General features: G+C 39.8%; 1 protein-coding gene across 1 annotated transcript in view; it reads left to right on the forward strand.

The window, feature by feature from the left end:
• ADTRP (androgen dependent TFPI regulating protein) overlaps positions 1–15,759 on the forward strand; it is an 85,422-nt gene that overhangs the window by 41,614 nt on the left and 28,049 nt on the right. The gene's annotated exons all lie outside the window — the stretch shown is intronic.

A 15,759-nucleotide genomic window follows, 5' to 3' on the forward strand; every position in this document is an offset into this window, starting at 1 on the left:
TCCTTCTCCTCCTCCTCCTCCTTCTTCTTCTTCTTCATCTTCTTCTCCTCCTCCTCCTCCTCCTCCTCCTCTCCCTTCTCTTTCTCTTCCTCCTCCTCCTCCTCCTTCTTCTTCTTTTTCATCTTCTTCTTGAAGCAGGCCCTTTAACATTTCTTTTAATACTGGTTTGGTAGTAACAATCTTCTTTACCTTTTTCTTGTCTGGAGAGCTCTTCATTTTTCCTTTAATTTAAAATTATAACTTTGCTGGCTAAAGTAATCTTGATTGTATGTCTTTGCTTTTTATTACTTTTTATATTTTATGCCAATCCCTTCTAGCTTGAAAAATTTCTGCTAATATATCGGCTAACAGTCTTATGGGAGCATCCTTGTAGTGAACTAACTGCTTTTCTCTAGCTACTTTTAAGATTCTCTTTTTGTTTTTAACCTTTGCCATTTTATTTTATTATTTTTAGCAGAAGAGAGAGACAGACAGACAGACAGGGATAGACAGGAAGGGAGAGAGATGAGAAGCATTAAATCACAGTTGCTACAGTTCATTGATTGCTTCTCATATGTGCCTTGACTGGGAGGCTTCAGCTGAGTCAGTGATTTCTTGCTCAAGCCGATGACCTTGGGCTCAAGCCAGAGATGTTGGGTTTCAAGCCAGCAACCTTTGGGCTCAAGGCAGCAACCAAGGGATCATGTTGATGATCTCACACTCAAGCCGGAAACCCTTCACTCAAGCTGGTGAGTCTGTGCTAAGTAAGTGACCTCGGAATTCCAACCTGGGACCTCAGCATCCCAAGTCAATGCTCCACTGCACCACCACTGGTCAGACTAACTTTTGCCATTTTAATTATGATGCGTCTTGTTGTGAGCCTTTTTTTTTTTTTTTTTGGTCCATCCATCTTGTTTGGGAGTCTCTGTGCTACCTGGACTTGTGTCTTTTTCCTTCACCAGGTTAGGGAAGTTTTCCATCATTATTTCTTCAAATAGGTTTTCAATCCCTAGCTTTCTCTCTTCTCCTTCTGTCCACCTATGGTGTGAATGCTGTTATACTTTATGTTGTCTCAAAGGTCCCTTAAACTCTTCTCATTTTTTAAAATTCTTTTTTCTTTCTGCTGCTCTGATTGGGTGTTTTTTCCTACCTTGTCTTACAAATAGCTGATTTGACTCTGCTTTATCCAACCTACTGTTTATTTCTTCCAGTGTGTTCTTGATTTCCAATATCATTTCTGCCTATTCCTTTTTATGGTTTCTATGTTCTTTCATTCTTTCTTTCTTTCTTTCTTTCTTTCTTTCTTTCTTTCTTTCTTTCTTTCTTTCTTTCTTTCTTTCTTTCTTTCCCTTCCTTCCTTCCTTCCTTCCTTCCTTCCTTCCTTCCTTCCTTCCTTCCTTCCTTCCTTCCTTCCTTCTTTCTATTAAGTGAAAGGCAGGGAGGCAGAGAGACAGACTACTACATATGCCCCAACTGGAATACACCCCACAAGCCCCCTATTGGATGATGCTCTACCCATCTGAGCCAATGCTCCATTGCTCAGCAACTGAGCTTTTTTAGCAGCTCAGGTGAGACCATGAATCCATCCTCAGTACCTGGGGCCAACTTTGCTCAAACTATCTGAGCCATGGCTGTGGGAGGGGAAGAGTGAGAGAGAGATAAAGAGAGGGTGGAGAAGCAGATGATTACTTCTCCTTTGTTCCCTGACTGGGAATTATACCTGGGAATTCCACACGCTAGGTCCAATGCTCTACCACTGAGCCAACTGACCAGAACTGGTTTCTATGTCTTTTTGCATGCTTTTGTGCATTCTTATAACCATTGCTTTGAACTCTATATCTGATAATTTGCTTACCTTCATTTTATATAGCTGTTTTTCTAGAGATTTTTGCTGTTCTGTCATGTAGGACATATTTTTTTGTCTCTTCATTTCACCTGTTTGTTTCTGTGTATTAGATAGATGTGTTGTGATTCCCAGTCTTCATGGTGTCCTTATGTAGTAGGTGTTCTGTGGTACCCAATGGTGTTGTCTCCTTGGTCACCTGAGCTGGGTGCTCTAGTAATGTTCTGTGTGGGGGTTATATGGGCCTTCCTGTTCTGCTTTGGTCTTGATTTTTATGGCCCAATCATGTGCAAGATAGACCTTCAGACTGACTGACTGTGAGGCAGAACCCCTACCACATGATGTAAGTTTCTGTGCAGGTGTTGTCCTCATAAAGCAGAATTTACCTCATTAGGGACTGGTGCCTGCCAAAATCAGTCTTTGAGTATACTGATTGTGAAGCTTATTGGCTCATTCTCTGATGTCTGAATCTGTCCACTAGGTGTGTTTATTCTTGGCCTCTTGGGAAGGAATCTGGTACAGAACAATGTCAGACACTGTCTGTGTCTGGCCCTTGGCAACTTGTGTGAAACTGCAAGTGATCCCCAGTTTGTGGCTACCCCTGACGAAATTGGGTATGCCCACAATGTACCAAGCTGTGCACCACGGCTCACTTTTATTAATACCAGGCCCAGGGGCAGGTCAGCAAAAGTCTCAAGGCACCCTTAGTTCTGCCTCTAGCTGCCTCCACTACTTGTTAAGCTTAGTCACTAAAAGAGCCTTTGGTAGAGTTGGAAGGATGTGACTAGTGAATTTCCTGTGGAGGGGGTGCCAGTCAGGCTTTAGGGAAGGTGGTGAATATGGCCCCCATCCCAGAGTCACACAACTTAATCTGACCTGGATTTTTCCAGGAGGGTGGGTTGGCTGGAAGCCAGGATAGTCATTTTAATGGATTTATTGTGAGGAAAAGCACCTGTCAGGTTCACAAGAAAGTGAAGGGAATGGCCTCTTCCCTAGAGCCAGACAACTGAGTCACTCATACCCCCTGAGTCTATCCTGACCTCTATACCCTGGCCAATGCAGCTGACTCTTCAGCAAGGCCTAAGCTCCACAGAATGGGATATGAGAGAGTTCCAAAGGTAGAGCAATTGCTTTCTTCCAGGCTGATGCCTCAGGGAGTGGAATGCTTCAAGAAAGATGATGCCTATGCTATTGCTGTATGATTTAGCACAGTGATCTTAGCAGCTGTCCTCCTTTGTCTCTCCCAACAGCCACAACCCCTTGACTCTCTTCATTGACTTTTAGTCTGCGCCACCCTCCTTCCACTGGAGACCATGGTGAGTGGCTGCAAATAAAATTTTGTGCATTGGCCTTTAAAAGGATGCCTGTGTTTCAAGCCATCTCTCCCTGGTGGACAGAAAACCTGCTGTTTTTCAAAGCTGAATGTTACGTGAGTGCCTCTGCCAAGCTCTGGTGCTCTGGGATTTAGTGGGTTTTGACCCCTCATTTCTCAGAAAGAAATTCCCTAGCCTTGCTGCTGAGATGTCTCTTGGGAACTTCGGCTGCTACCCGTAAGAGTGGTGCCAGTTCTTTTTGTGCCTCTGCCCTTCCTATCAGTCTCAATATGCCTTCTTTTGTGAATCCTTTGTTACAAAACTCCTCTTCAGCTAGTCTTCAGTTAGATATTCAGGATAATTGATCTTTAATTTAATTGCAATTCCAGTTTGGTCCTGGGTAGAGGTGAGTGTAGCTTTTACCTACTGTGCTGCCATCTTCCTTATATGTACCCTGACTAGGGATTGAACCTGCAACTTTGGTATATTGGATTGATGCTCTAACCAGCTGAGCTAACTGTCCATGGCTATATACATTGATCTAGATATTTTTATATGGGATACTTGAGCATCCAAAAATTTTGATACCTACAAGGGTTTTGGAACCAATCCACCATAGATACTAAGGGACAACTAAGTTATTGGGGTATCAAAAATTATATGGGAACTTCTGACTGTGGGGTGTGCAAGATGTTAGCAACCCTAACTCTCATGTTGTTCAATGGTCAACCATACACAGGAAAATAGTCCCCCTTCTTAATACTCTGCACTATTAAAAAAAATCAGCTTAAAAATGACCTCTTCAGACTGTCTTTCCATGACTACCTTACTTAAAGTCCTTTCAATTTTGATGCATAGTGGGAATCATTTGTGTCCTTCATAGTACATGTCATGATCAGTATCTATGTAGTTTCTTACATGTTTATAGAAAACCTTGCCGATTAAACTATAAGGTCTACAAAAGCAGGAACCATATTTATTTACCATTTAATTGCCTGCAGCTGGCACACACTGACAGGGGGTAGGCACATACTGAAAATTACTGCATACAAAAATGAATGAAATCTTTATCTCTTATTCTAGTAGTTTTCTGTGCCCTTGAAGATTACTGCATACAAAAATGAATGAAATCTTTATCTCTTATTCTAGTAGTTTTCTGTGCCCTTTATTGACCTCAGAGTTTCTCATTAGGAGTAGAGTGGGTGTGCTGGGGCCAGAGGACATTGAAGGCAGAGAAAAAGTCTTTAGCAGCCCTGCCATCAAATCGGTGGCTGACATTATATGCTTTAATATTTTGAGGTGTTCTTTTCTATAGAAATTGATAAGTGAGGAAATTTCAGAGAAAGTGTTAGTACCTTGAAATATCTATGGAGTTGTAGCTGCTATATCCAAAACATATGTCAGTGACTAATTCATGTTGAAAAAATGCTGAGTATAGTAGTTGTATATATTTTATTAAAGAAGAGGTGATGTTTATTCTGATTTAGACTGTGGCTGAGGGATGGATGCTCTTCATCAGAACCATTTCCAGGCCCACACTTTTTATTACTAACATTCTTAGATCTTAATTAGGTAACTGGGTAGTCATATAACTAAAGAGAGTTCTAAATAACTGCTGAATCAAGGAAGAAAAGTAACAGTGGCTGAAATGAAGAAGGAATAAAGACACAAAAGGTGGTCAAAGGAAAAAGGAGAATTGGTTAAAAACAGTTTTTATCTCTGTGAACTGTGTGGAAGGTTAGTTTTATCCATCCTTTTCATTGACGGGCTAGCACTGGTACTAAGAGAGATTCTTGATCATGTCCAACCCAGGGTTCCTATTGATTGACAAAGAGGTTAGTAATAGGGTTAGATAATCTAGGAATGTGAAACTGCACCAATATTCTTTGGAGGCTGCCATCATGGACCTTAATATTTTAACAGTTCAATAGTAATCAGGAATCTCCTTATTTTTAGGGCAGAATTAAAAAGTTTCATAAAGGCAGGGAATATTTCAGCATTTCATTTCCCTAAATAGAAACAGATTTTAGCAGTGAAAAGTTCAGATATGAAAGCTGGATAAAAAAAAAACAACAACAACAAAAACAAAAAACAACAAAAAAAAACAACCTTTGGGCTTCTTTGCCCTCTGAGTTTAGAAACTAAAAAAGCGCATCATTTCAGAAAGGTATTCGGGAGAACTCTTCTAGAACAAATTACAAATTGGTTCTCTTCTAGTACAAATTATAAATTGGCTGGGAATAAAAGCTTGTGTGTTTTTGGTGTCTCTCTGCAAACACATCTAGGAATTCATAATAGCCACAATTTACTATTCTGTGGTGAGAAAGAATTTTGTGAACTTCTGAGAAATTTTGTTTTATTTTTCTTAAGAAGACCATGATAAGGAAGTGAGTGAAATTTCTTGGCAATGGGGAGATTGTCTTGTCACTGGCTTGGATTTCCACAAGTATAGAGGGCTCTGAGCAAGCCAACTTGTCATCAACTTGTCCTGCATGTAGGTTCCTAAACTTTACACTTATACAGTTGTCCAGATTTCCACCTGCCCTTATGTATAGAGCAGATGGCAGTGGCAGCCATGGAGGCATATCCATGTTAACCTCCCAGCTTCCAGGGGCTTCAAGGTTCAAGTCTAAGAATACTATGAACAGGGAGTTGAAATTCAAAGATGTAGAGGACTGGACAAGGAACATGGATGTTACCCTGGAAGGAAGAACAAGTAATTTGGGACACAAGGAACAAGCTCCTATGTGCTCACCATATATCTAAAACTGGGAGGTTGAAGGATACTCATGTCTTATTACCTTTACTTGACATTTGACCACATCTTTCTCGAAATATTCTCTTTCCTTCTTTACCTTACCTCTGATTTTCTGATCATTCCTTGTCAATTATACATGCAAGATATTCTTCTTTTGCTCATCACTTAAATCTTAAATGGGATTGATTTTGCTCTTTAGGGGACAATTCACAATATCTGGAGACAGTTTTATTTATTTATTTTATTTTATTTTTATTTTTATTTTTTTTAATTTTCTCTTTCTGAAGCTGGAAACGGGGAGAGACAGTCAGACAGACTCCCGCATGTGCCCGACTGGGATCCACCCGGCACGCCCACCAGGGGGCGACGCTCTGCCCACCAGGGGGTGATGCTCTGCCCCTCCGGGGCGTCACTCTGCCGAGACCAGAGCCACTCTAGCGCCTGGGGCAGAGGCCAAGGAGCCATCCCCAGCGCCTGAGCCATCTTTGCTCCAATGGAGCCTTGGCTGCGGGAGGGGAAGAGAGAGACAGAGAGGAAGGAGGGGGTGGGGGTGGAGAAGCAAATGGGCGCTTCTCCTGTGTGCCCTGGCCGGGAATCGAACCCGGGTCCCCCGCACGCCAGGCCGACGCTCTACCACTGAGCCAACCGGCCAGCGCCTTCTGGAGACAGTTTTAATTGTCACAACTGGGGGTGGGTGAGTACTACTGACATCTAGGTAGTAGAAGTCAATGCTGCTGCTAAAAATCCTACAATGCACAGGCAGCTTCCACAACAAAGCATTATCTATTCCACAACATCAATAATGTAGAGGTTGAGAAACTCTGGCTTAACTATTGCTGTCCCACAGTGTTTACTTCAAGATAGTTCATTCTTATCTCATACACTCTCCTAGGGTCATCTCATCTATTGCCAATAAAAGAAAAATGAGTTTATTCCCTCCCAAAGGCCTATCTCCAGCTAAATTTCTCTTCTGAGCAGCAAACTCATATCTACCAGCTGACTTGGCAACTTCAGTTTTATATCCTACAGACAATCTTTTTTGTTTTGTTTTGTTTATTTTCAGCAAAAAAGGGGTTCATAATTGAAAAAGTAGTCTGTAATATATAATTGTCTATTTTAAATAAAGGGGAATAAAAATTAAATTCTATTTTGAAGAACAAAAAACAACTTAGTGATACTTCATGAGATAATAAGATAATAAGATATAGCTTGAGATGACACAAAAGTTGTTGAAGATAAACCCCTGAGTCTTTTAGGTCAGAAAGGTTTTTACCTAGTGAGTGAAAGAGAAGTTGGTCATCGCATTAAACAGGTACTCAACCCAATGCTGCCTATTGTTGTCTACACTTTCAGAGCCTCCACTATATAATGCTTTAAAACTGACCTAGTCCTAGTTCTGTAGGGCTATAATACATATAGGTTGAAATTTATTATTTTTTAATGGACCATATCTACATACCTTTGAATTGCCTAGAATGCTGAAACATAATTGCTTATGAGATATTTGATGGATATTGAATAAGGGCATTTCCCAAGCAAACGTCTCTTTTCCTTTTTCATCTAGTTCAACTCCCAGCTATTTCTTCTTCTACTGCTAACCCCCCACCCCACAGTGAGTTCATATGCCCCTCATACAGAATGACAAATAGACTAAATCAACCCAATTACTTGCATTTGGGAAAATCACCAGTGAGCAACTGTCATTCTAGTACAATAGTAGATGAGTCCCTTTAGAAACACCCTAATGGGTCATTAAGGGAAAGCTGGAGGAAGGAAGGAGAAAATGTGGAAACTGGTCCATCACGGAATACGTTATATGAGAAGTTTGGAACTCCTAAAATACTGTTATATCCCAAGGAAATCAGCTACCTACACATTCTGAGCCCTTTATTCCCATCGTGGTAAGATAACTGAGAGGAAGGGATGGTGCCCTGAGATAGTGGCTCAAAAGCAAGAACAGATCCTCATGCTTCCAAAACTTTCTCTTTCTTGAAAAGAACAGTCTTCTTCCTCCAACTTGGAGCAGCTTTCTAGAGAGCTGCCCATCTGTCTGTGTCTTAAAAACAAGTCTCCATGTATGCTATGTGGAGCCAGACACAGAAGCATGGAGGAAGGGTGAATTACAGAACACAGAGGAGGAGATATAAGAAGATATTGAGCAAAACCTGGGGAATTTCCACCTAGCCTAATTTCAGAATAGGAGGACTAGAAGCCAGTGGGTCACAAGGTTAGCAAAGACCAGCCTCTGCTGACTATATATATATTCTAACTTCTGCAGGATTGTGACTCTTGGATGGTGACACCACTTTATTGAGTCTACTGTTTAGTTGCCATGATGTGGGTACTCTGGAGTTGTTCTCAGGAGTCGTATTATCTCATAAGTTTCTGTGATCCTCAACACCCAGTTTTTCAGAATTTGGGGTATAACCTATGGTCATGACAAAGGGTAAAGATGACCAGCCTGAAGTGGATTGGCTCTGTGACCTTGCTACTGTGGACATAGACCAATGTGTGGTGCCCTCGTCAGCTGAATCTTGTCTGCAGCTCACACCCAGATGCCAGATTGTCTTTGCAAGCTATGACTTGGACTACTCTCCTCTTCTTCTTCTGCCCCATTCTATTGTTTCATTGATTTATTCATTAATGCCATAGATATTAGGTGGTCAGAGTAGGTTATGCACCATGCTAGGCACTAAAGATGAAATAGTGATATCCCTAAGCTTTGAATTATTTCCATTTCTAGGAAAGGTTTGTCTAATATTAGGTGAATGCAATAATGTGATGCTGTAAAAGGGATTAGCACAGAGTGATCAAGCCACGCCAGGGAAGGGCACCTGCTGAATGTTTCAGATTCCACCCTAGAGTCAGTGACATCTATGCTGAGCCCTGTGAGGAGAGAAGAAGGTGAGGGCTGAGAGAGGGGAATAGTAGGTGTGTGCTGTATCAGTGGTGAGAGAAGAAACTATGGGTGAAGTGCCTAGTAATCAGGAGGTAAGGGCTGACTGAAGGCTGTAGATGGGAGGTGGACAGGAAAGTAAGATAAGACACTTTACTAGATCATGAGATGCTTTGTAAGCTTTATTAAGGGCTTAATTCTACTTTACAAAGCAGAGGTTCAAATGAAGAAAATAGGTTAAAAAGCATTTATAAATCTGAGGGTGGAGGAAAGTCCTGAGAAAGAAGAAGAAAATGTTGACCTCAAGTTGTTTATAATTTAAGTTTGAATAGAAGAACAACAAAAAATACCTGAAATTGACAGTGTAAAAATAAAACTGAATATAATTAAGCACTAAAAAGTCTAGTGAAGAGCGAAAGAGCTGTGGGAGGGACACAAAGACAGGATGTGCTGTGGGTGTGATCCTGTGACATGGGCCTCAGAGGGAGCAGAAAGGGCTAGGCGCTTAGCCCCAAAGGCAGGGTGGTCTCCCTTCTGAGTCCTGGTCTGCAATAAATGAGCCTCTACATTATCTATGACTCTCTGAATGCCTCCAAGCATTCAGATCTCTGGGTCATCAAAAGTGTGTAATACCTACACTCTCATCTCTAAACACAGAGTAAAATGCTGGCTGTTGTCTGACTCATAACTGGAACAAAAAAAAAAAACTTTCATGAAGGAAATAGTATTTTTGGAGTCCATCTACTGCTACGATAAGAAGGCTACCTAGATGTGCAATAGAATCTCCTTAGAAGCAGAATGCCCTTCAATAGATTGTGTTTTATTTTTTTGCTTTGAGATTTTATCAGTTTATTGAACTGATAAAATCTGTTTTTATCAGTTCAAGAACCTCTGTTTTTGTTATGGGGACACAGTTGAGAGCACGTTCTACTATGAATTAGTGTCTCCCAAATAAAATGCAATTGTAGAAATTTATTTGAGACCTAATTAGTTGTAGAAAAAAATTTTCCTTAAAAAGCAAAAAAAGAACTGGTTACATGTGTACAACCTATCTCTCTCTTTTTACTTTGGCTTTCTGGAAAGATATTGTTAAACTTGAATTTCGATAATAGCAGAACAACCAGCCTCTGGTTGTTGTATTTGTGTTTCAGTGTTCTCCTGAGTCCTGATTTCTTTTATATCGTGTCATGTTAATGTGTGTGCTTGGTTGTAAGGTGTCTCAAAGGTGGGGCTGGTTGGGAGAAAAGAATTAAAGAACTAATGAAAATAGAAATGAATTTTAGGGTAGGAAATGGAATGAAACACAAGGCTGATTGGAGACAGAAGGAGGTAGCCTGCTGAGATACAGTACTGGATAAAATGAGAGAAAGATGAGATTAAAGAAAGAGTATAGTCAGGGGACCAAGGCATCAGAGAACCACAGAAGATTTTTGAGCAAGGAGTAGCAACATAGAACTTGTTTTAAGAAAGTTGGTCAAATTGCACTTTTGAGTGTGTACTAAACTAGGAGAAAACTAAAGAGGTAATGATAGGCAAGATTAAAGAATAGGCAGTTATGAGAAAAATTTGAGAGGGAAAGTGAATCCCATTCGGGCATGTGAAGTAAAGCAATGAGTCAGTGATTACAGTAGGTGTGGAGGGGTATAATTATTGTCAGAAAGAGTTAAATTAGAGAAAGGGATTTGGGTGCTTTGCAGAAGGAGGTAGAGAATGATGAGTGCAAGAAGCACATATGCACCTGACTGTAGGGCCTTAAGATCCCAGGTCTTTATTTTGTCTGATCCTTAACTAAATAGAAAGCAAATGACCACTTCTTCACCAGGCAGGACACCATCAAAGTCAACTAGTATCCTAGTAGAAGAATGCTGCTTTGAGATGTTGACCAAACTACTTATTAACACAAAGGACACCAGCATAGGAAGTAAAAAGTCACTTAGAAACCCTCCTTAGAAGATTCAGAGTGTTATCATTTGACCACCTATTCAGTTCACATACAAGTTTATAAATAATGGCATGATTTTCTCCTTGGCCCAATGGAGCATTCATTTCTCTTTTCAAGCCAGTAAAGGCAATTTGCATTTCTGCCAATATTTAATTATAAAAATTTTCAAACATAAAGCACAGATTAGATACTTTTACAGTGAACACCCGTATTACCCACCATTTAGATTTTACTATTAATAGTTTACTATATTGGTGTTGGGCAGATAAAATATATTATGCTCACTTTGTTAAAGATGGCACTGCCCACATGGAAGCCGTCACCCAGGTGATATTAATGTGTTGGGGACAGGCTGTGGGCAGGCATGATCCTTGTAGCCTGGGGCTTGGTTTTAGGACTAAGCCTTTCCCACCCTTTTTGATGTGGGGTGGTACAATCCCATCATGCCTCCGATAAGTGACTTTGTATTAGAGACTTCCCTATTTTGTATATTGGATTTAAAGGTTTTGATTTCTATAATATCTATCTATCTATCTATCTATCTATCTATATATATATATATATATATTTTTTTTTTTTTTACAGAGACAGAGAGTGAGTCAGAGAGAGGGATAGAGAGGGACAGATAGACAGGAATGGAGAGAGATGAGAAGCATCAATCATTAGCTTTTCATTGCATGTTGCAACACCTTAGTTGTTCATTGATTGCTTTCTCAGATGTGCCTTGACCACGGGCCTTCAGCAGACTGAGTAACCCCTTGCTGGAGCCAGCGACCTTGGGTTCAAGTTGGTGGGCTTTTTGCTCAAACCAGATGAGCCCGCGTAATCTGTATCACACATACAGATGTGATAAAGCCAATTGTGTAGCCAGTGGCCAGGGCCACCATCACAGCCGCCTGACCCATGCAGGTTCGCATTGGATTCAGACAGTCAATAAAGAAACAATGGAAATGATATTTTCAAACAACAGCTCAGATAAGGGCCTAATATCCAAAATATACAAAGAACTCATAAAACTCAACAACAAACAAACAAACAATCCAATAAAAAAATGGGAAGAGGATATGAACAGACACTTCTCCTAAGAAGAAATACAAATGGCCAACAGATATATGAAACGATGCTCATCTTCTTTAGCTATTAGAGAAATGCAAATCAAAACGGCAATGAGATACCACCTCACACCTGTTCGATTAGCTATTATTAGCAAGACAGGTAATAACAAATGTTGGAGAGGCTGTGGAGAAAAAGGAACCCTCATACACTGTTGGTGGGAATGTAAAGTAGTACAACCATTATGGAAGAAAGTATGGTGGTTCCTCAAAAAACTGAAAATAGAACTACCTTATGACCCAGCAATCCCTCTACTGGGTATATACCCCAAAAACTCAGAAACATTGATACGTAAAGACACATGCAGCCCCATGTTTATTGCAGCATTGTTCACAGTGGCCAGGACATGGAAACAACCAAAAATCCTGTCAATAGATGACTGGATAAAGAAGATGTGGCACATATACACTATGGAATACTACTCAGCCATAAGAAATGATGACATCGGAACATTTACAGCAAAATGGTGGGATCTTGATAACATGATACGAAGCGAAATAAGTAAATCAGAAAAAACCAGGAACTGCATTATTCCATACGTAGGTGGGACATAAAAGTGAAACTAAGAGACATTGATAAGAGTGTGGTGGTTACGGGGGGGGAGGGGGGGAATGGGAGAGGGAAAGGGGGAGGGGGAGGGGCACAAAGAAAACAAGATAGAAGGTGAGAGAGGACAATCTGACTTTGGGTGATGGGTATGCAACATAATTGAACGACAAGATACCCTGGACTTGTTACCTTTGAATATATGTATCCTGATTTATTGATGTCACCCCATTAAAAAAATAAAATTAAAAAAAAAAAAAAGGAAAAAAAAAAAGAAAACTAAAAAATTTAAACCAAACTTATTTTGATTACTTTAAACCAATACTAGACAAATACAAAACAATATAACACTTTTTATAAGTATATGTAATGTAGGATCAGGTAAATAAAGACATAAACATTGAAATAAAAAAAAAAAAAAGAAACAATGGAGCCAAAAACTGGTGGGCCATTATCTTGAATCCTAGTTTGCACCCGGAAGGCAAGTAAAAACACACATTGGGCTCCAAAACCCACTCATTCAGTGCTCACAAAGCTACTGACTTATTCAAGTTCTCCTAGAATCAAAGGTTTCTAGCTCACCAGACTTATTCACTTCTGTTCCCCATCTCCTTCCTTCTCCCTGCACAACTGGCTTCTCACTCAGCACTCTACCATTTTGGCTGCTTCTCCTGGCCTCCTCCACGTGGCCTTTCTCTGCTCTCTCCTTTAATGCTAATCTCAGGAACCAAGAGAGAGCAAGCTCCTGATCTGACCCCATTTTATAGTATAGAAATCAAAACCTTTAATCCAAAAAACAAATAAGGGAGCCTCTGATACAAAGTCACTTATCTGAGGCATAATGGGATTCCTCATGAGTGTGCACCACCCCACATCATGCAATCAGTCAAGGGTGTGGGGAAAAGCTTAGTCTTAAAACTAAGCCTTAGGCTATAACCATCCTGCCTGCTGACAGCCTGTCCCCCACACCCAATACAAACTATAAGTGAGCAAACATTTATATCATATTTAAAAACTTATTTGACCAACAATGGCATTCTATTAAGCTTTGTTTTGCCTCCATTTTCATGTCTGTTGTATTTACATTTAAGTTTTAATTGATTCTTAGCCCTGAGAAGATTTTGTGAAGGCTTTTATTTTTAAAAGAAATTAAAAAGTGACATTTAATATATACCAATTAACAAAATTCTTCTTCCTGTAATGAGAAATAAAATTTTGTCAGTGCAATAACACCTGACTTAAAACTGTCTACTTATTTGACACCATAAACCAAAGATGTTATCTTAGAAACTTGGGAAAAGGACATCATCTGGGAAAAGCCAATGAAAGAAATTAATTCTTGGGTCCTAGAGTTGCCCAAACAGGGGAAGGAAGGAGCCTGAGGCAAACATGAAGTGGGTAATATTATGTAAGTTTGTTAGAAATAGCATGTTGTAATGCCAGGAGCCGCCATTGTTGCCATTCACGTGCAGGTTCCCATTGGATTTGGGCAGATGGTAAAAAAATGGCAGAGTCAGAGGACGGTGGACCATTCTGTTTATTGGTGTCTCACCAAGACAGAAAAGCCACAAGAGCAGAAAACCTGCTTTTCCCATGAAAGGCAAGGAATCAGGGAGGCCTCTGCAATGGTGATGGCAGGAACTGAGAGAGCAAGCTTCTGGTCTGCCCCACTTTATAGTATAGAAATCAAAACCTTTAATCCAATATATAAACAAGGAATTCTCTGATACAAAGTCACTTATCTGAGGTATATTGGGATTCCTCATGAGAGTGCACCACCCTACATCATGCAATCAGTCAAGGGAGTGGGGAAAAGCTTAGTCTTAAAACTAAGCTTTAGGTTATAACAACCTGGCCTGCTTACCTCCTGTCCCCACACCCAATATAAACTATAAGCAAGCAAACATATACATCATATTTACAAACTTATTTGACCAACACATATGAATGAGAAAGTCTCTCAATACTCTGTCCCAGAAGGTAGAGCTGTTTTATTTATCTTAGTCAATACAAGAGCTAGCTAGTTCAACAGAAAATGAAATAGAGGCAAGAGGCAGAGATCATATTTTAAAATGTTATCTGATTTTTTTTTTATGTGTAAGCTCCCTAGATTTCTCTCACCTGGGAAAGTAAAGTGCTCTTGTGCCCCGGAGGATCTTAGAGATAAGAGTGTGAGCATCCTAGCCTTAGTGATTCAGTTGGAGGAGCTGCCTGACAATGAGCTGCTCCATGGATTGTCACAGTGATTAAGCCTGGCCTCTTTCACAAGAGCCAGGCAAATGCATCCCATTGTAAATTTAGCTTCATACATGGGGAAGCTGTTTATAACCGCTGTTTATTTACTGGTACAAGGTGAGTAAAAGGAAATGTTCAGTATCTTCTGTTGCCACTCATGTAACCTTGTAAAAATTTTTATGGGTCAGTAAATTTTAGTTCTTATCTACAAGGCTATTTTGCAACCTGGGAATCTAAATGACAATTATTAATGCTTAATTCAGTATTTCATGCTTGTAGTTCTGTCTCTGAGACATTCAAATGGAAGTAGACATTACACCACAGGCAGGAGGAAAAAAAAGACATAATGTAGTAGAAAAAAATAAGAAAAGAACAACACTTACCTTTTAAGGGATGCTTGTAAAATGAAATATTTAAAGAAAAATCCTCCAAAATAATGGTTGAATTGATGATAAGGAAAGATAGCTTCTTCCATCCTGTCTGTTTACACATACTATTGTTTTGGCTCATGCTATTTTGTTTACTCTGAAAGGAAATATTTTACCCCTTCTGAGATAATTAATTTTTGTCAGCTTTACTGTTTATAAGGGAAACTGAGAAACTGTTAATTGAAATACAGAATGAGTCACTGTTTTCAGCACTTTTTGGCAGCATTCTAATTTGTGTCAATCCCAGCTTAATTATTAGATTTTTTGAAAGTAGAAAGCATATTTGATTTTTTTCTCTACTGGTTTTTTCTTCCTCTTTTTAAAAAAATAAAGATGTGCTGCCTGACAAAAATTATATAGTTTATATCAACATGAGTTGAAATACCAGTACATTGAAAGAACCAGGAAGTTTATTGTGTCACGCTTGGCTCCTCACAGTACCTAAATATTTAGAAAGCTCACAGAATGTGGTCTTCCTCCTTTCCTCATTCCTACCCCCAACCCAACCAAAAACTGTGATTATTTTAAAGACTCTTTTAGCTGGTATTAAGCCACAGTTAGTTTATGGCTCATCACTAATGATTCACTGAAGTAAACTTCCCAGAAGTCATCAGGGAGAATTCATTTGGAAATCCAATTGAGTGTCACTTGCAAAGGGCAGACTCCTAGATTAGGTGACCCAGTCATGCATTCTTGAGTTATTTGT

This window comes from Saccopteryx bilineata, chromosome 3, assembly GCF_036850765.1.
Source record: "Saccopteryx bilineata isolate mSacBil1 chromosome 3, mSacBil1_pri_phased_curated, whole genome shotgun sequence".
In the NCBI taxonomy this organism is placed as follows: Eukaryota; Metazoa; Chordata; class Mammalia; order Chiroptera; family Emballonuridae; genus Saccopteryx; species Saccopteryx bilineata.